At 49.0% G+C, this 21,547-nt stretch overlaps 1 long non-coding RNA gene across 1 annotated transcript in view; it reads right to left on the bottom strand.

The window, feature by feature from the left end:
- The window catches only part of LOC140901347 (uncharacterized), a 64,160-nt gene extending 52,401 nt beyond the window's left edge, over window positions 1–11,759 (bottom strand). Inside the window, exon 1 of the long non-coding RNA XR_012155825.1 lies at window positions 11,623–11,759. This is a non-coding gene — a long non-coding RNA (uncharacterized lncRNA). The remainder of the gene's footprint in view (window positions 1–11,622) is intronic.
- Window positions 11,760–21,547: the final 9,788 nt, after the last annotated feature.

Below are 21,547 nucleotides of genomic sequence, written 5' to 3' on the forward strand. Positions count from 1 at the left end.
GTAATCTCATCATAAAAGGCGATTAGATTAGTCAGGCATGACCTTCCCTTGGTGAATCCATGCTGGCTGTTCCTGATCACTTTCCTCTCATGCAAGTGCTTCAGGATTGATTCTTTGAGCTTCCGCCTCTCACAGAGGCGGAGTAATGACACCGACGGGAAAGCACTCTCCCGTCAGCACAGAGCGTCTTCATCAGACGCGCTACAGCAGCACAGCCGTATCAGTGCTCCTGCACCGATGTAGCGTGGTAGTGTAGACATGCCCTAAAAGTTACGTTTTACGAAGAGCTCAGGGCCAGATTTTCAAGGGCTCAGCACCAGGGTCAGATTTTCAAAGGAGCTCAGCTCCGATTCAGGCGCTAACATAGGAGCTCAGCATTCAAAGAGGTGGAGCTCTTCTGAAGGTCTTCCCCTAAAGAACTCTGATTTTTCCATTGCTATTAATGGGTGCATCACAGTAGCACCTGAAAGGCCCCAACCAAAATCAGGGCCCCATTGTTCTAGATGCTGTACATGCGTACATTACGAGCCGGCCCCTGCTCCAAAGAGCTTACAATCTAAACAGGCAAAGGATGAGAGGAAAGGACTTGCACAAGCTCACACAACAGGTCACTAGCAGGGTTCGGATTAGAACCAGGTCTCCGGACTACCAGGATGTTCCCCTATCCACTACAGAGCACACTACCCAGTGCAAACTTCCCAGCCATCACCCTGTCTACATGTTTCAATTTTGACTTGACTGCAGGTCAGCTACCTCTAAGTCCTGAGAATGGAGTTCAGGACCCATTCATTCCTCAGCCTCTCTGCTGAAGTTGCCAACGAAGGAGCCAGTTAGAGCTAAGGCCAATGGCTCTTTTATTCCTTTTTCCTGATGTAGCCACCCATCCTCTAGGCACTCAAATGAAGCCCCTCCACTTGTCCCACACAGCAAACCCAGGAGCTTCCACAGAAATGACTCTGCCCACTCCCACCTCCTCCCTTTGCTCCTTGGTACAGTTTATAGCTAAGTGTTGGGACCTGGGATGAGAGGTGGCAAAAATAACTGGCTTACTGTGGTGCTGCTTTTATTTTGTGTGTCTTAAGCAGCCATAAACACAAAGAGTAAGATATTAAGAGTTGGGGTATTTTTTTATCATTTGTAAAACCTAGAAATGTGCTGTGTTTGTGAAGTTCTTGCTAAAACCCCTTGCTTCTTTGAGTAAAACCTGATGAGCTGCTTGGGTTCCATTCTCCTGGAATGTAGCCCAGCTTTCTATGCCTAAATCTGGTGTGTGTGTGAGAGAGAGTTTCTTCATTGCCATGGGAACTTAGGTATTGCTGTGAATGTGAAAAAAGTCTCACCATTTCAGCTATCTGGGCATCCAAATCTCATTCTGAGCTCAGCTTGTTGCAAGCAATGTGCTGGGAAATGCCTGCTTTTAAAGCCAGACACATATAGGGGGCATTTTCCAAAGTGAGGCTTTTCCATTTGCAAACACAATTTGTATTCACAAAGCTCGGGCCTGCAAATTCAGTTCCAGTGCAAATCTGCTTCCACTTATATATGACTGCAGGTGCAAATCAGGTCATTGGAGTTACAGGCCCCCACAATTAGAGCAGGTCATAAAAAACGTCAAAGCCTTTCTGCAGTCAAAAAAATGCCATATCATCCAAACGGAAATGGTTCGTCAAAACATGTCTGCTTTGACTGAAGAGAGACAGCCACTCCAGAATAGCCAGTTCACCAATGCTTAGAGCATTCACCTGGACGGTAGGAGCCCTGATTCAGAGCAGAGAGCTGAACCCAAATACCCCACGTCTCAGGTGAGGGCCCTAACCACTAGGCCATTGGTTATTCTGGGGTGGTAAATCTCCACTTCCGTTTTCTCACTAACATTTTTCGAAAGCTCTCATTTTTGTTCCACATTGGAATGAAACAAATGTCAAAACCTCAAAATTTTTCACAATCTAAAATAGTTGTTTTCTGGCCAGCCCTTCCTGAAATTAGCTTGTCACTGGAAAACAAATAAAACAAATGCAAGTGCCACTTTAAAATGGAGATTGGATGGGGCCCTACGGAACTGGTGACGGGTAGAGCCTTTAGTATATCAAAGAGAAGGTTAAGAAGTGACTTGATCAGTCTATAATTACCTCCCCAGGGGGAAGGTATCTGATTCCAGAGGGCTCTTTAATCTGTCAGACAAAAGCATAACAAGATGCAATGAGTGGAAGTTGAAGTCAGTCAAGTTCAAACTGGAATGAAGACTCAAATTTTTAGCAGGGAGGGTAATTAACCACTGGAACCACTTCCAAGAGATGTAGTAAATTTGCCATCGCTTGGACTCTTTACGTCAAGCTATGTTCACTCTCATCCACAAGTTATTGGGCTAGCTGCAGGAATCGGTGGGCCTCTGTTATACAGGAAGTCAGACAAGACCATTTGCTGGTCCCTTCTGGCCTTAGAACCTAAGAAATGGATACTTGCCATGGGAAAGCCCAGTGCTCCTATCCCAGCCCTCAACAACTCTGGGGAACAGCAGCAGAGGAGGCTAAGGATAGGGAAAGCATCCCAGCCTGTGTGATGGACGAGAATGAAATTAACCAGTCTAATGCCAGATGCAGATATTCAGAACTGCACACCCACACTGATCCCAATTCTATCTTTAAATGCAGTAGCTAAACCTGCAAGTGCCCAGTTAGAGGTCTAGCTCAGTGGTGCTCAACCTTTCCAGCCTACTGTACCCCTTTCAGGAGTCTGATTTGTCTTGCGTACCCCAAGTTTCACCTCACTTTAAAACAACATGCTTACAAAATCAGACATGAAAATACAAGTGTCACAGCACACCAGTACTTAAAAATTGCTGACTCTCTCATTTTTACTGTATAATTATAAAATAAATCAATTAGAATATCAATATTGTGCTTACATTTCAGTGTACCCGAAGTCGAAGCCCCGCCACCCAGGGCTGAAGCATGTAACTTACTTAGCAGGGCCCCCTGTGGTGTGGAGCCCCAGGCAGTTGCCCTGTTTGCCACCCCCTAATGCTGGCCATGCGCTTGCGACCCCCCCTTAAACCTGTCCTGCAATCCCTGGGGGGATGGGGGAGAGGGGTGTCCTGACTGAACTAGACAAATATCTAGATGAGTTGCTTACCTCTTGGAAGACACCTGCATACCCAGGGGTACCTGTGCCCCTGATTGAGAACCACTGGTCTAGCTGATCATTTGCACGTGCAATTGCCGCACTTGCGCGCAGAGTTACAGCAATCCCACATGGTCACAGGATTTGAACAGACAAATAATATCCCTGTAGTTTTCTGAACATGCAGTCAAGAAAATGAGAGACTGGTGAAACTCACAGTAGCACAGTGTGTGTTGCAAGCCCTACTCCTGAGGGAATTCTGTGCCACCGCGCACTGCAGAAATTTGCAGAAATTAACTTGCGCGCAGAATGTCCTTTCCCTACCACAGAAATGGGCTGCAGTGCTTCTACCTGTCACTAGGGGCCACTGAACCCAGCAGAGCCCGGCTCACACATAGAAGACACTGCTCGGGTGAGGGAGTCTGGGTATCTGGGCTAGAGGAGCCCCGCGGCTGGACTTTGGGGGGAAAGGGGTTCAGGTGTATTGGCTGGGGGGGCCTTGTGGCTGGGCTCTGAGGGGGAGGGGTTGTGGGTGTCTGGCCCCTTGGCTCTGGTGGGGCGGGGCAGAGAAACAGGAACTGGGTTGTCATAGGGGTTTCTTCAACACTCTACTCCTGGGGGAGTTTTTGTGTGTCTGTATTGTTACAGACATACTTGCGGACAGGTGTTTTGAAATAAATTACCAAAATAATTGAAACTGGCATGATTATGTAGTTTTATTTTGACAAATGAAATTTGCAGAATTTTAAAATATTATGCACAGAATTTTTAATTTTTTAGCACAGAATACCCCCAGGAGTAAACCCCTCTGCTGGTGGATTCACTAAAGCATAACAACCTTTTTATGCTATCAACTAAAGGAGTGGCTTGTTTAGCTCAAGTGATATTTGTTCTTTGGACAGAAAGGTATGGGTCAAATCCCACTGACAACCCACCCTGAGTGTTACTGTCTGAGAGAACTGAAAAAATTAAATCAGCAGCATGAATAGTGAGACGCATATAGGATGTTTTCAAACCCTTTCCAGTTTAACAATCTCAGGTACTATTAATTACATTGCTCAGGATTTGACTCTGAATATATGATTTTTCTCAACAGTTCCCTTTAAATCTCCTTCATTCCCATGAAGTTTCTCCGCACAGTGGAAGCATATTTTCCACATATTATTTCTCTTTCCAGAGACTCACCCTCTCTCTTTAACCACCATGGGTGGAGCCAACCCCCACCCTTCATTTCAGGATTTGCTCTAGTTGGAGATGCATTTTTCCCCCCAGTGTCTCCTGTTTATTCAGTTTTGCAGTTGATAACAACATTAAATTGATTTATCAAAGTTCGCTGTTCAAGGGGGCATTGAAAAGTCAGTACCTGGCAGTAGAGGGTGCTTCTCCATGGTCATAAATGCTTAATATAATATCCTGTTTTTTTAAAATGAGCAATTCCAAAAAATAAACGCACAATAGTTACCCCACATTTTGTCATCTGTTTGAAGAGGGTATCTGGCCATATGCCCCCCCACACTGGAATTACAATGACATTTTGGAAGCCAACTTCATTTTTATCATTCACATCCTACATCTTATTAATATTTGTGTTATGATAGCCCCCAGCCAAGGCCCTAAGAGAAACAGGGGCCCTGCTGTGCCAGGTGCTGTACATACACATAGCGAGCGAGAGTCTCTGTCCCCAGGAGTTTACAGTCTAAATGAGCAGCACAGAGGGAGGGTAGGAGGAAGGAAAGATTATTATGGCCATCTTTACAGGTGAGGAAACTGAGGCACAGAGAGAGTGACTTGTCCAAGGTCACACAGGGAGTCAGTTGGAGAGCTGAGAATTGAAGCCAGACCACCTGAGTCCCAATCCAATGCCCAACCACAAGACCATATCTAGGAAAAAAATGTAATTACAGTTTTTTTTGTTTTTTTCCCCATTTTTCAAAATTTCTACAAAAACAAACAAAAGAACAAAAAAACATTTACCAGCTCTATAGTTGATCAAAAAACAGGGAATATTTCACTAAAAATTGTCTCAATTTTTCCAGCCACCCTCCGCTTTTTGAAATTCAGGTTTTTTGACAAGTTCTAGTCTTTATCCTCATTGCCACCTGCCCCCTGCCCCCACACCCCTAAATCCCCAGTCTCTGTTCCCATTGCCATCCATTCAAAGCTCTTCCTCCACATAAGTGAAGTTTTTTAAAAATTAAAAAAAAAAAACAGACAGCAAAGCAAGCTGATCAGAAAATCTACACAGCAATGAAATATCAATGAAAAATGAAAGTAAAACTTCATTCACATTTTTGCAAAAACTCCCCTTTCTGTTTTCTGACCAGTTCTAATAGCATAGAAAGTACTACCGCAAAAGGGAATTTAAATAACCTCATTCATTTAGGATAGCAGTGCTTGGATCAAGAACAGCCAGTCCCCAAATATTCATGAGACTCCAGACCTGTCCACTTTAATATTCATGACTGAGGAATAAGAGACAATTCTCTTGTCTCTATTTCATGCCCAGTCCATATGAGAGGGTAAGAGTCTACTATAGCTGCTGGCTAAAGGAGTGAATTAGTTCAAGTGGGATAGATTCATGCTTTTTAGCACTGGAAGTGAGGAGTTCAGACTCTGCTGATGAGCCAGGCAGTTGATAACAGGGTGCAAGTGTGCTGAAACCGACTGTTTGGAATCAGAATTAATTTTCATTTTCCAGCAGTCAGCTGGCTCTGTTCTCACCTCACCTCACAAAATCAAGAGGGACACATTAGTATTTTCTGCGAGAGCATCCCCACCCTGTACTTGCCTAGGTAGCTAAAAATACCCCAGTGCCTCTGTCCCATCACCAGCCTGATCTTCGCTGCAAGCAGAGAGATGATGCAGTGAGATTGGCATCAGCATCCCCAGCATCTGCACTGAGCATCGCAAAAACAACCCCCCCCACACATACACACACGTCAGCTGTTGCTATATATTTCCACCACCGTCCCAGCTCCTGTAATAGCTCTGACTCTTTAAACTTCACAAGCTGGATTTTATTGGCTCTCAATGTTGTGTCTGAAAGCCAGTTCGGAGATTGGAAATGGGCTCCGAGAGTTATGATAGCGTCAGCTGACAAACACGATGTGGGTGGTTGAGGTTTGCAAAGATGAATGGGCTCAGGCAACTTCTTAATAACATCTATGCAAATGCAGCCTTATCCTTATTAAATCACCCCCCGCCCCCTTTTCCCCAAGGCCTGTTGCTGATATAGAACACGGCCCTGAATATGTGAGAGGGGAAGGAAGGAGACCCTGTCAGCAAAGGAAGAGGGGAAAATAGACAGAGGTGGGACCCTACCAATGAGAGGAACTAGAGAAGGAGTTAAGCTATGAAGGATCAGAGATGGGAGAGCCCTACATGCATATCCAAGGTTAAAGCCTGATTTACAGAGATGCTGCAGAGCCTGTTTGACTACATGGGGCTTGCTGGTTTTAGTGCCTCTGCAAAATCAGGCTCTGGTTGGCTGCGCACTGAGATTTCTTCTTTCCCTTTGTGCAAAAAGGGACCAGCCTTGCAGCTTTTGGGGTCAGGGAGAGGAAGAGATGGAAGGAAGCATTTTCCCCCTTAGTGTGTAAACGTGTGCTTGGCTCTGGGAGTCAACCGTTCAGGATGCTTCATGCTATCATCATCATCGGAGCGTTCATTCACCCCTTTGGCATCACAGCTGCGTGTGGTGCTTTATGCACAATGCAGACCCCAAGAGTTTACAGACAGGACCATGTGGGGAAAGGAAACCCCTTATTATGGTTTGTAAGCAGTGTGACCTGGGCTAGGAGATCTAGGTCCTGTTCCCATCTCTGACATTGACCTGCTGCGTGACCAAGCTGTTTCCCCTCCACTCTGTTCTGTGTCGTCTATTGAAACTGTAAGCTCTTTGGGGCAGGGGCTGTCTCTTACAATGTGTTTGCACAGCACCCAGAATAACGGGGCTGTGGTCTCAGACAGTGACTGTAACACCAATCAATAGTATAGTCACCTCCATGGCCAGAGAAAATGACTGATGAATCTGCACAGTGGTGGATCCACCTGCCCCAGTTCCTCCCCCACGACAGCATTCAAGGCTGTGCTCTGTGGGGCAGACTTCCAGTTCCTGTCCTCCACATGCAGCAGTACCACATGAGTTGTGCTTCGCGTGGGCCCTCTGCACCTTTGGAGGATTTGCCCCTTAAGTTATGACGACTGGCAGACCCCAGGGGCGCTGTAGAGGATGGGCAGGCAGTTATGACTGGCGCTTCCCCTCCAGAGCTGGCCATTACATTCCCACCTGCTGGCATCACCCTCTCTTTTCAATCCCCTTTGGCTCTGCAAGGTCATGAAGACTAACCGAAGACCCAGACCTGCCTATCGAATGGCCCGCCTTGATCTGTGGTGGAGGTCACAGCTGGCTGAGGCTGCCTTGCTCTCTGCACTCAAAGCCAAGCAGAGGGAACAGGACCAGGAGTGAACTGCAGCTGGTGGCAAGCAGGAAATCAATACACACATACACAAAGGGCGAGAGCAAAAACAAAAGGAGAACCACAGGCAGGGGGGAGGAGGGGAAAGAAATGCATTTAAACAGCTTTGGTGGCCCCAGTTGGGAGTTGAGGGGGGTGACGGAACGGCTGCATGCCTGACGCATACGTTAAGCGCAGCGTTCAGCTGGATTGTTAGTGAAGCTCATGGCTATGAATACACCTGCCTGCTAGTTTTAGGCCTGTACCACACAGGGCATTTGCCTCAAACACAGCCCTTGTTTGTTGCAGCTGCACCAAGAGACCCCCCAGTGTTATTTGCTCACCCCGCTTTCACGCAGTGATTAGCTCCAGCTCTGCATAGGGCAGCTGTCGCCGTATACCCAAGACCTTGCACTGGTGCAGAGCTGGAGCTAATCACTGTGTGAAACCGGGGTTTAGTTTCTCAGGTGGCACAAGTACTCCTTTCCCTTGTACATGTAATTGTAATTGGAGCAGATCCGTAGTCTGCACATGGTCTTAGGGCCCCACCTTTACTGTAGAGCTTAGCTGCTTTTTGTGTTCTGTTTTTAAATACTAGAAACAGGGTATTTGCAAATGTTTATGAGGTGCTGTAGTCCGGGAGTCAGCACAAAGTATGTGCACCATGTGAGTCCTTAACATAGGGTTTAAGTGGTGCCTCTGCTTTGCACAATGGTGCTGAATTTCAGCCAAATCCAAGCGGCCAAATCAGCCAAGTGGCAATCCCTAGGCAGTCGGCATCAGAGAGAACAGTGCAGAAGTCCATTGTGAGTCTCACCTGATGATTCTACATCTTTCTTCGAGTGCGGCGTGTTTTTGTGGGGATTACCGGTCCACGAGTCCATCGCTGGCCTGGGAAATTTGTACATAGGGACCGCCATATTGGACTGGGGCTTAATCCTGGTTAAAAACATTGCAAAGCTTTTGTAGCCTCCCATCGACTAGTCAATCTTTGATCAGAGCTGAGTCATTTGCTTTCTGCACTAGTGGCACCGACGGGGATAAAAGCTTGACAGGCAAATGCTGCAAGACACACGGCTAGCTGGGAGGACTCGCACAGAGGGGGGATGTTTTTCATGGGACACACCAAGAGAGGGATGTTTCCAGTAAATGGCGATTTCTTGCAATGGAACCATGTACAAGGGCAAGGAGTACTTGTGGCACCTGAGAAAGTAACAAATTTATTTGTTAAATAAAAGTTGTTAGTCTCTCAGGTGCCCCAAGTCCTCCTTTTCTTTTTGCGGATACAGACGGACACGGCTGCTACTCTGAAACCATGTATAAGGGAGACAACCTGCTCTGGTGTCACCTGTGCCAGATGAACACTGCAAAGGGGACAGACTCTGGCTGCCAGATAGCAGAGAGTTCCGCAGCACAGGGGAACCCCCCTGGTGTCAAAACTAACTCCTGTGGCAGCTGCCCTAGTCCTACCCTGGCACAGGGGGTGTGACGGGGAGAAAAGGGACGCACTGGGGAGGGGGGGAAGCCACGTGTCAGAGCTCTACTCCATCTCTGCTGCTCTTCCACCGGAGCGGGGTTCCTTACAGTCTCCCCAACCAATGAAGCAGCCCCACGGCTTCTCTAACGCACACCAGCCCCCAGGCACAGACCAGGCTCCATTGTGCTAAGCGCTGCACATGCATACAGCAAGAGATGTTCTCGGTCTAAATAGACAAGACAGCCAAAGGGTGAAGGGGAAATAGAAGCCCAGGCAGGGGAAAGGACAGAGCTGGGAATAGACCCCAGGTCTCCCGAGTGCCTTTCCGCTGCCGCAGCCACTAGACCCAACTGCAAAAATGGAACATGCCACGTTGCAATGCACCGATTTAAGCAACAACAAACCGCTGGGGCAGCACCCAGGGAAATCACACAGCAGAAGGTGGACACGTTACTAGCTAATGCACTGGATTTTAGTGACTAATTTAATTGGAGACGGGGAAGGAGGAGGGAATAAATAGCACTGCACTAAACAAAAGCAGATGGGAGTCGGGAGTAATATAATATTCCAAACTAGATTATGGAATTGCAAGAAGAGAAAGGCTGAGATTTGGCTTTTCATTTGGTCCTGCTTGTAACAGCGCCTACAAAAACACACACTTCCTGTGGTATGCTGGGTTTTTGGACAAGGCAGCCTGTCATCCCACTGTGAAAATGAATATGCTTTCGGTGTATGATTAGAGTCAAACACTCCCGCTCCCCTTGTTTCTGAGAGCTTAGGAGGCCCTTTTAAAGGAACACCTGTTAGCTGGATCTGTTTAATGGCTCGTTTCAGGAATACACAAGGTTTTCCTGTGTTTAACAGCTTTCCAAGAGGGTTGGGGGTGGGTTTACTCTGTATGGGGCTTTTGTATCTGGTCTGACAACTGCCAGGTCTTTTGTTGGCAACATGGGAAAATTCTAGGGTTGTCTTTATTCTGATTGAATTTTCTGTGAAGGTTCATTTCTTGCAAACTGGAATGCTTCTTTGTAACATTTTTGATCTGATTTGCTCAAAGTTTAGGAACAATTAACCAACTCTCTTAAGTAAGAGGGACATAGAGGAGTCAATTCACCTACCACTGAATCACAAGCCACCTCTTGGGTGGAACAGGGCAGCTGTTTAACGGCATACAGCAACATTACATAACAGTTTGGAACAGGAAGCTAAGAAGACAGTATCCAGCTGAGACTGCACAGAGGATTGAAGCTCAAAGAATGTATTAGAATTTGGCTGGGATGTCAGAGAACACCCCTCGTCGGACAAAAGGGCCAGGGGATCTTTAACAGCCAACATTCAGGGCTGTGATTTTATGTCTTGTCCAGTGGGAGCACCTAGATCAGGGGTTCTCAAACTGGGGGTCGGGACCCCTCAGGGGGTCGTGAAGTTATTACATGGGAGGTCGCGAGCGGTCAACCTCCACCCCAAATCCCACTTTGCCTCCAGCATTTATAATGGTGTTAAATGTATACAAAAGTGTTTTTAATTTATAAGGGGGGGTCGCATGCAGAGGCTTGCTATGTGAAAGGGGGCACCAGTAACAAAGTTTGAGAGCCACTGACCTAGATCAACCCATTGCCTTTAACAATTGACTCAAGACAATTGCCAATACCATTTCCTGCAGCAAGCTAGATATTTCTTGGAGATCTCATCCACATACTGACCTACATCGATTCTGCTTAGCCTGTGTAACAGAACCAGACCACAGTGCCACATGGTGGTGAGCAATATCAGGCCACATTCAGTGGAATGACACCACGGGATGTACATGGCTTGATATCTCCAGCTACAGGAGGCATCAGACATGCCCCAACTTCTGAAACAGACACAGGAGGAGAGAAATAAAGGCTGTACCTTTAGAGTTTGAGACCTTTTGGGAGGGACACAGTGGGAAAACAATGCCCTCATTGCTTTAAAACAAGGGATCGTTTTCGCAAAGCAAGGTGGTCTGTGGATCACTTACGCTTTTCAAGGGCGTGTTTCAGCGACTCCCAAACGCACCACTGCAAATGTACAATGAAATCTAATGCACAGAGAGGGATGAATTTGGGGGGGGGGGCCATGTTTTAGCAGGTATGAAACCCATGCCTCTGATTACGCATCCTCCTTTGAATTGCAAGTGCAGGTCCAAGCCCTTGCGCCTTTAGCTGTTCCCCTCCCCACCATGTCATGTGCAAACCAATGAGGCAGAGGTGTAAATACACTGATCAGCGCCTGCGGCTTCATTTTGTAAGCTCACATTTTACAGACGCCTGCGCAAAGGGGAACCAGACCCCGCCTGGCTGATCATTTAGGCCACAGCTAATCAAAGTGCTTGAAGGGAAGATGAAGTTAATATCTTCAGTGTCAGTAGCTTCTATTTCTGCTGCACCATTTGTTAATGTCTCATTAATTGGACACATTTCAGCATCTCCTGCCTAATAAAGAGCGTCACATTTTGTATCCTTAGGGTGACAGACTCACTCTGCATAGCAGGCTTCTCGCTGTAAGAATGCAGCAGAGTGGAGATACCAGTGCCTATGTACTTACATTACATCGCGACCTCCTTTGTGCTCCAAGTCAGTTTGATCTGCCACACAGATCTTCTCATGCTGCTCTTACAATGCTGTTGGTCCCATGCTGGCTGGCTTATCCTCTGTTGTTCAGCTCCAAAAATCTCCGCCAGGAATGTTCTCTCCTTCCATTTAAAAAACAAAACAACATTCCTTGATCAGTAACTGCGGGAAAAACAAAAATCTTATGTTTGTTAACCTTAGCGCTTCAAGGATTCAGCTTTCCTTCACAGCCTTGGGCCCCCAAAGCGCTCAAGAAAATGCTCCTGCTCCAGAAGATGTACCCTTGATGAGGTGTGTTAATAATGTGCCGCTTCAGATCAGAAATAAAAAAAACAAACAGATTGGGGCCCAATTCTCCTCTTCCTGGCATCTTGAGGGGTCATTTTACACCCCTACAAAGTGGGTGTATGCATGCTGACAGAAGGGAATCCTGCCCCACAGTCCCTTCACTCCTGTCAATGTTTGCTTCAAGTTGTTCAGTTGTACACGACCGAATGTGAGAGTGTGCAGTTCAACATGTGTGAATCTGTGTGTGCGCGCCTGCACAAAGGCGTGCACACGGATGTATGTGTGGTGTGCAGTCCATGCATGTCAATGAGTCTCTCTTTATATGTGAAAGTCGAGACTGAGCGCACACACGGTGAGCAACGCGTGGGCAACAAATGTGTGTGAGCGCATGCATGACCAGACAGGTCTGACTGTGCGCGTGGGTGCGATGCATGCTTCTGAATGTGTGCCCGGCTGCATGCGTGTGACCATACATGCGTGAGTGCACGTGTGTCTGTGTTGCATTCAGCATTTTTAACTGTCCAATCCACACAGCGTCCAAGGGAAAGGGTGAGAGCAGTGACAACTCCAGTCCGAAAAAGACCCTTTTAGCAGCAGCACCAACAGGCTAATATGGTCCAAAATGCCATTCCCACCATCGCTGCAGAGAACGCTACAGCTAGCCAGGAACTCGTAACTGCCTTGCCCAGCGTAACATACTGTCACTTGAAAGAGACAATGAGTCTCAACAAGGCCATGTCAGAGAGACAAGGCCTCGGCGGAGTTGGGCTCCTGATACAAATCACTGCGCTCTCTCCAAGAGAAGCGCTTGGCACCACAACAGAGAACAAACCCCTCTTCCCAGTATCAACAAGAGACTTCTACCAGGGTTGGGGCGGGGACAGAGTCAATCCTCCACCCCAACCCACGCTGGCTGAGCTCTGAGCAGGTGGTTGCCTACAGGTATGGATCAGCTGGCTGTGCCCCTCCCCATACCGACTTTGGCTTCAACACTCACGGACTTGCCATGGCCTGCCCCTGTACACCCCACATAACCCAACTGGTTCCAGTGCCCTCTGGACCTTGAATGGCAAGACAGGACGGCCCAGGAGGGATTGTGGTAAGACACTGGAGGACCGGCGGCTCTCAAGTGCTGTGTAGCAGTACTAGCCTGCATACATGCTACAGATGGGTTGAGTTAGTGGACAACCAGCCTTTCAGCGGCCGCACTGGGGACTGACCCGAGGCCCAGCAGAGCTAAAAGAATGAGCTGCTGCTGCTTGAGCTGAAGTGCCCTGGCCCCAAAGCTGGGGGCTGTACCACCACCTGTCCCCTGCAGATGGGTGCAGAGGGGGACCTGTAACACACAGTCACCCCTGGGTTCCATGGAGGCTTTAGCCTATATCTCCCGCCATGCCAGCCAAGTCATGGCACTAGCCCTACTGCACATGAGGGAGGGGGTTTTGTGTGTGGACAGGGGACAACGGAGCAGGAACAATTGAGTGAAACCAGCAGTTAATGCTCCAATGAAAAGAAGCCCCCTGTGGTGGGGATGGGAGGGGGGCAGGATTTGAGTCTGAGTGATCATCCGCTTTGGACAAGCCCCTGGGCCAGCAGGTAGGGTGTGGGTGCAGGGTACCCAGAAAGTAGGGTGGGGTGTTGTAGGCATGGAGGAGGACTCATGTGCAAGCAGTAGGATTTTAACTGCAGTCTGAAAAGGGAGAGAAAAGAAGGGCTGATGATGAGATCTTTATATGGCTTGTCACAAGCCATCGCGGCTGCTGCATTGTCAACAGGCTGGGAAACGGCTGGGAATTTTCCAGATGTCCTGACAAACAAGGCATTACAGCAAGTCAATCCGGGAACATCCAAGAAGTACGGCTCAGCCGCTTGCCATCAGACAGCTGGTGACTTTTGCAATACTTTGGAGCTCTCATTATCTCAGTTCTAATATGAAGTCTTGGTGAAAAACTGGACGCCCCAGGTGGCTGGCAGGGCCCCAGCCTCTTATCAGGTTTTAATTTCCAGGCACAAGTTGATACCTGACATGCCATTTCCCTGGAGCCAGAGAGGGAAGGCTTGGGGTGGGGATCCCAGGTGCAGGGCTGGAGACTTTCAAATGGGACACCCAAGGGCCTTGAAATCTCACCTGTCGTGCAGAGACAGGGCCTTATATGTTGTTCCCCCAGTAGAATTGCACATTCCTAGACTGTCCCTCCCAGAGCGGAGCCCCTCCTGTTTCCTTACGTCCCACTGACTGCAACCAGAGTTGAAGCTGCTCCATGTCCTCTCCTCCGGGGCTCTCTGTTCTCCCCCAAGCATCTGCTGAAAGGTGCGGCTCTCTTCCTACTAACTCTCTTGGCTTAAATCCTTTCTTTGCTTGAGGTAGCTCCTGTCCTCCACTACAATGGGGCCAGATTTTCCAAAGAGCAAAGCCCCCACAACTGGAGCCAGCTCTCCCAGAGGACTCAGCACGCAGCAGCTTCCACCGTGACAGTGACATGCACCCTGGACATGCCGGACTCTTCGGAAAAATCTGGCCACCTATTTAGGGGCCTGACTGAGAACTGAGCCCTTACAAAAACCTGGCCCCAGCTAGGCCCTTTGGAAAATTCCAGCCGGCATTAGCACCACATGCTGCAAGACGTTTTAATGTCTACAAGGTTAGGAGCCCCTGCCCAGCAGCACCCGCAACCCAATCCTAGGGAAACCTCACAAGGAAATGAAAATACAGCAGCTATTTACCCCTGGAGAAGAGAAAGGTGCAGCCTGCTGCAAAACAACCCTATTCGGGCTACGGCTGCTTGGCTCTGCCAAATTTAAAGGGCCAGCCTGAGCTAGGCATGCTGGGAAAAAAGTTTCTATAAAAATTCAACTCTGCATTGGAGGGGGGAAAGGGGCTGTCAGAAAAAAAAAGGCTGCTTTTGTGATCTGTCTGTCACCATAATTATTATGATCTGCACTGCAGTAGCACCTAGGGTCCCCAGTCACCTCCAATACCTGACTCCAGCTCTGATGGGCTGGGTTGTGCCTAGTGCCCAGCCATGCCACAGGTGCTGTACAAAGACAGAACAAAAAGATGGCCCCTACCCTAGAGAGCTTCCAGCTAATAGCATTCTTTCATTACCCTGCGCTGGTGCTCTGAAAGTGAGGGATGGCCAGCACTGGCTCGAGTCTGGCCCAATGCAGCATCCCTCACACAGCTCTGCTCACCTTGGCATTACAGCACCCCCAGCTATCCCCGTCCTGAGTTCCTGGACAGCTTTGCCAATGTCCCTCAGCCCTGCCCTGCTGCTTCCCATGGTATTCCACTCCTGGACTCCCCATGCACAGCTGTGTTACTGTTCCTCAGGCCTGACCCTGCTCATCTGCTTGGGAGCCTCCCACGCAGCCACAGGCAAATCTCATAGGGGTTTGTGTGATGTGTACATGGAGGGACCAGGCAAGCTCCTTTTCACTTGAGCCCTACATGAGGGGTTGAACCCCAGCTCTCGGGAGGTAAAGATTAATTCACGGCTCCTGCACCATGGGAGTCAGTGGCAAAACTCCCACTGACTTCAGTTATGCAGGACCGTTCTAACTCTGTGTCATTATTTGCATTACATTTGGGGCCCTAGGCATCATCAAGATCAGGGCCCCATTGTGCTAGGCACTGTGAACACACACACACAAAGGGACACTCACTGCACTGAAAAGCTTGCAATCTAAATAGACAAGACAGCCAAAGAAAGGGTTATTATCTCATTTTATAGATGGGGAAACTGAGGCACAGAGCAAGGAAGTGACTTGCACAAGGTCACACAGGGAATCTGACAGAGCCAGAACCTAGATCTTCTGAGTCATAATCCAGTGCCTTAACCATAAGGCCATACTTCCCTGCAGCCTGCCCCCCTCCTCCCTTATGGAGAGATTTCCCTACTGAAATGGTGTGCGCTCTAGCAGAGTGGAATATGGAGACTCCCTCATCTCTTTGGGCTGGAGAATCTCCCAAGCCCTGTGCCACGTGCAGGCAATACCTGACTCCAGCTTGATGGGCAGGATTGTGCCTAGTGCCCAGCCATGCCATAAATAGCTGGCAGAGGCCTGGCAGCATGATAAACTTGCTCAAGCCGTCCGTCCTCTCTCGCTCACCCCCTTTAGAAATAACAAGAGGGAAGGAGGAAGAAAGACAGATAAAGTGGCAGAGGGGAAAAGGAGCAGGTGCACTGCCAAGGGGAAAACCTCCCTGGACTATAAATATCTGGAGGTGCAGAGGTCCGGTGCACATGGGCCCCTGTACACACACTTGAAAGAAGCCTTTGCAGGAGCCACCGACTGTGCACATGAAACAGAAACGGCTCCTTCTGTGGGAAGCTTTTCCTTCCGAAGAGCTGGGCAGAAGGCACCTTGCAGCTGTCAGCATAGCTGCCCTCACCTGTCAGCATGTAATTAGGCCTTTTATTCTGTGCTTTGAGGCCCATCAAAGCCCAAACCCTTGGCAGAGTGGCTTTGTGGCTAAGGGGGAGGACGAGAGAGGGTGAGTCCAAGGCTGCCTTCGCACTTTTAAATAGAATTTAGGTTTTGTGCTCCTTAAAGACTCTTGGATTCCACCTCCTACCAGCAACCAATCCCTGTCCATACAAAACGCAGCAGCATGCAGCGAGTAAGGTGCAGCAGGGTTCCTAGCAGGACAGTGGCAGCAGAATTTTATTGAAGGGATCTGCTCAGCTTGGCAGAGCGGACACCTTTAAACTCACAAGGCTGCAGGATGGCCCACTGACTAGGGTGCTAGTCTTTGGTGTGGGAGACCCCTGGGTTCAAGTACCTGCTTTATCACAGACTTCCTGGGAGAGGTTGGGCAAGTCTTTTTGTACCCTGTGTGTAAAGTGGGGATAAAGGCGCTTCCCTTCCCCACAGTGGGGTTACCAGGGCAACTGTATGAAAGATGGTGAGGTGCTACGTTAATACAGCACAGCTAATTACCTAGCATGGAGGTAGACTTCCAGATTGCGTCTCAGCTGCAGGCGTGAGTTGATCACACAGAGTTAAATCTTCAGAAGTGACCTTAGGTGCCTGACATGAGACAAAAGGGGCAGCTGCCCTCTGAAAAGCCTGTGTCTTTTAAGGTGTCTTAAGTTAGGCACCAAAATCGCTTGTTAAAAATTCAGGCCAGCAACGGCAGCCACTGCCGAGAAGAGTCTTGCTTTGGCTAAGCCCGACTAGAGAATCTGGCCGCTTGTTGGCAGGTGCAAAACACCTGCAAAGATGCACTGATTTAACCTGTTCATCAGAATATATGCGCTTTCCACTGAGCCATATTGTACGACACCCAGACAACTCCTGGGCAACAAGGTAACTCCACCCCATGCCTGGAGGTCCCTGGTTCCCAGCAGAAGAGACCTTGATCTCTTCAGCGAAAGCTCAAAGGTCTGTTTTTCAGCAGCCTCTGTAGGGGCAGGAAAGGAAGCTGATGGAGAGAGTTCTAAGAGGGAGTGTATTTCCCTGCCTTCGTGGGTAGAAGGAAGAGCGGTAATGTAGTTTATCATCTTTAAAGATACACAGAGACAGAGGGAGAATGAATTCTTCTTCATAACCAGTTCCCAGGATACTTTTACTGTGCACCATAAATTAGAATATCTTTTTAGTTTTGTTTGATAGCCTGTCCCTGGTTGATTCAGGTGATAAATGCTCTCATTCTCCCCTAGGGTTTTAGGAACAATCTCTTTATAACTCTCCCTCTATTGCCATCTGCCCGACCTCTCTCTTTACGACAGCTCTCTACCCTTCGCCGTCCCCAGTGCCACATTGATGAGGGCTGAGAGAGCTGTAACCTACACGCAGTGATGGCTAGGGAGTGGATAGTTGCAATCTTGAGGCTGGGGCTTAGAGACCAGCGGCCGGCTGTGACTGCAGTGGTACCAGTGGTCATAGCCCTGTGCTGCTCTCATAGACTTAACTCAGCTGCTACTGTGGCTTACACAACAGTAGTTCTGTGGGGATAGTGCCAATATCCATCACCCATCTGCCACTCACAGCCCAGCTGCTGGGCTCCTAGCCACGACCCGTCTTCGGGGATGGCACGATCTCGGAGTTGGTCACGGAGCTGTAGCAATGGGAGCCCAAATATCCATAGCCTGCTGTCTATGAGGCTAGACTCTGTGCTCCAGCAGGGCAAAGCGCTGTAAAACTGCTATAACCAGGCTCCACATGACCCCTCTCATTTTCCCTTGGCAAGGAGCAGAGTGATCAAGGTGGGCCTAAGGCAGGGGACATGGCCAGAATGCTGCTGCTCTCTATTAATCCCTTGCTGGCGTACTTGCCCTCGGGGGATGTTGCTACAGCTGTGTAATTAAAGCAACCCTGAGGCTGGCTTCTATCCCTATTTCTGACACTGAGCTGCGTGTGACCTTGGCCCTGTCACTTCTCCTCCCAATCTTTCTCAGTCTTGTCTAGTTAGATTGTAAGCTCTTCAAAGCAGTGACGGTCTCTCTCCCTCTGTATCCAGCCTTGAGAGACTGAGACTGAGCCCCAGCTGCAACATCAAATCAACGTCCACACAGGAAGGTTCAGCATGCTAGTGCCAGTCCACAGCCCCAGGCTAGGAGGCTCACTTACAGCTGCAGCATAAACACCCCCTACCCTCCCGTGCCCTGCTGCAAACTCAGTAAAGCTCCTGCCTCTGGCGTACTAACGAACTTGTCAAAGATTTTAAACAATAAATCCAGAGTCTTTGGGGATCTTGTTTTCTTTGTCAAACGGCATCTCATTGTTGGGGACCAGGGTTGTCAGTTGTTATGATGGTGGCAAACCAGAGATGAGATTCTTTCAACTCCAACTTCCCAAGGGATTTTTAAAAGCAGGGCAGCAACTATCTCCATCTCTGGAAAATGTCACAGCTTTGCTAGTTGCCTTCACAATTCCCCCCAGGCCGAGGGCGAGGAACAAAATTTTGAGGCTGCCTGTACTATTTTATCCGTGGCACCTCCCCAAGGTCCATCTCAAGGCTTTTAAGAGGGGGATGTTATCACACTAATGATGCTGTTTGGAATCAACTGGGAACCGCCGGTTGCATCCCGTGCCAATAACTGATCTGCACGGTAAGGAATAACATGGAAGGGTGGTGGGTAGTGAACAAGCGGAGGAATGAACAAGAGCCTGCCAAGGACCCCTCGGAGGTAAATGAGTGCAGAGCCTCCCCATGCAATGGGTGCACTCTGCTAAGCTCTTCTCAGACATGAGAAGGGGTCGCCCTCCACCCTGGTATCGCAACCCTGATCTTGGTCCAGCGCCGAGGGGAGGGGAGGAAGGGCAGGGCCAGAAAGCAAATGTACCCTGCATTCACCATGCAGAAGTGGGTTCCACAAGGCTGGGCCCAGCTCCCCGCTCTGGGCATTTCAACTTGGTGCATGGGGTCGCAGCCCCACTCAGGTGTGGCCCAGCAGCCCCTCCATCAGGGGCCGTCGGCACAAATCTGAGTGGCACTGCCCCCCTGTGCACCGGGTTGCACTGTTCAGATTTCTGTGGCGCAGGTGAACTCAGGAACGCCCGCTAAAGCCATCCCTGCAACGGAGTGACCTTGCCTAGTTTCATCAACATGGTGCGTTGGCCACCGAGCCTGCACCGGCGGAATTGGTATATGAAACGGCAGCAGGGTGAGGAGGAGCCAGTTCTGGACCAATCAGAACAGGGCCAGAAGCTCAACAACTCTTCGCTTCCCCTCCCTGCCCCAGGCAAGAACTTTGGTGCTGTTATTTCATCTCCTCTTTCCTTTGGTGGGCGGGGCGTTGAATCTTTCTCGAGCAGAAAAGTCCCGATGTGATTCAATCTGTGCAGCAGGGACCACTTGAGGATTTTTTGGCGGGGAAGAGGAGTAGCAGCTAGCATGTTGCAGGGCGAGCCCCCACCTGTAATATGTATTGCAATAGCTCCTAGGAGCCCTAGTCATGGTCCACGACACCATGGTACCAGTGCTGTACAAACACAAAGCAAATAAACAGTCTGTGCCCCACAGAGCTTCCAATCGGAATTCAAGCTCTCTTTCCTCTTCATCACAAAGAAATCCCTCTCTTCCTCCTCATTTTCCAGGGCTCCTCAGCCTCTCCTTTCCCTTTTCACCCTAGCAAGAGTCTAAGGATCATGACTGGGCTATGCAAGAGCATTGCTGGCCAAGGATGATGCTTGTACGTTCAATACATTAAACTTTGACTAGATGATCACTGTTTGCCTTATAGCAGCCTTACCCCTTTGGCCATCGGGAGCCATCTCTCCTCTCTAGCCCTTCAATGGCTCCTCTCTCCACACCTCTGCCTCCTTCCTGCTTGGTGGCCCTTTGAGGCTGCAGGTTGGTGGGTCTCAGCCCCATTCCTAGTAGACAGGTGTCCTCATCACAAAACCCAGCCTGTTCCATAAATGGACATCTCACAGTCAGTCTTAACAGAGGCACCAGGGATGGGACAGGCCTGTGAGGATAAGCCAGCATCTCCTCTAGGATAAGAAAGAGAACCGAGATGGCTGCAAAGAAAACACACCAGCAGGAAGAGCATAAAACTCAGCAAGCAGCAGCCATTTGCAAAATGGCCTCTTAAGGGGTCCTGGGCTCTGCCAAATTTAAAGGACTGCTTGAGAAAGGCATTATGGGCAAGGGGGGGGGGGAATCTTCCACTGGCAGCAAGAATTAGCAGAGGCCAAAAAGTCAGTAAAGAAGCAGCTGCTTCTGTGTGCGACATCCCAGCACCACATAGTACAGGGCTTTCCAGAGCAGGCCTGCAGCAGTTTATGCCCATTAGCAGGATGGCACAGGAGAACCTTGCCTTGCCAATGTCCATGGTGTACATGTTCTAGGGATAAAGAGAAACCTCCAGTTTCCAGGGCTGTCCAGCCAGCACCTTCCACCAGCACTACTACAGCAGCCATTCTTTGGCTTGGTGCAGCGAACTGACTAAGCAGGGAATTTCCTTTGTTTCATTTAGGATTTGGACTCCAAGATCCAGCTGGCATGGCCCGACGTTGGCTGCATGGGAGCGAAGAATTTTGGTGCCAGCCTTTGTCTGGCTACCTCAGCAATAGAGTCTTCCCCCAGGTGCCTTCCCCAGGCTCTGCTAGAAACCTATAATACAATACAATACACTCACTATGCTCTAGCCATTAGAGGAGAAACAGCAGGGGTCAGGACTCCTGGGTTCCACACCTGGCTCTGCCATTTGTTTACTGTGTGATCTTGGTATTGTCATTCCACCTCCCTGCTGTATCAGTTTCCTCATCTGTAAAAGGGCGATAACAATACTAAATGTTCCTTGCAGGCTAAGGCTTGTGAAGCTCCGTGGCCGGAAAGGCCATGCTATAAAAATGCAGATTTGTCATTTTGCTGTGAATTCCACCGCACCGTCATGTTCCCTGTAGGGGACGGCTGACCTGTTCTTTACACTCACTAGGAGCTGGTGACCCAAGTACCCTCAGCTCCTCAGTGGACTTTAAGCACCAGAAGGGGAGGTGCACACACTTTACAAGCATTTTACACGTCCATGTGCTGAATAAAGCTATTATAATACATACTATTTATTTGCAAAAAGAAAAGGAGTACTTGTGGCACCTTAGAGACTAACCAATTTATTTGAGCATAAGCTTTCGTGAGCTACAGCTCACTTCATCGATGA

Source organism: Lepidochelys kempii, chromosome 21 (genome assembly GCF_965140265.1).
Source record: "Lepidochelys kempii isolate rLepKem1 chromosome 21, rLepKem1.hap2, whole genome shotgun sequence".
Taxonomy (NCBI): domain Eukaryota; kingdom Metazoa; phylum Chordata; order Testudines; family Cheloniidae; genus Lepidochelys; species Lepidochelys kempii.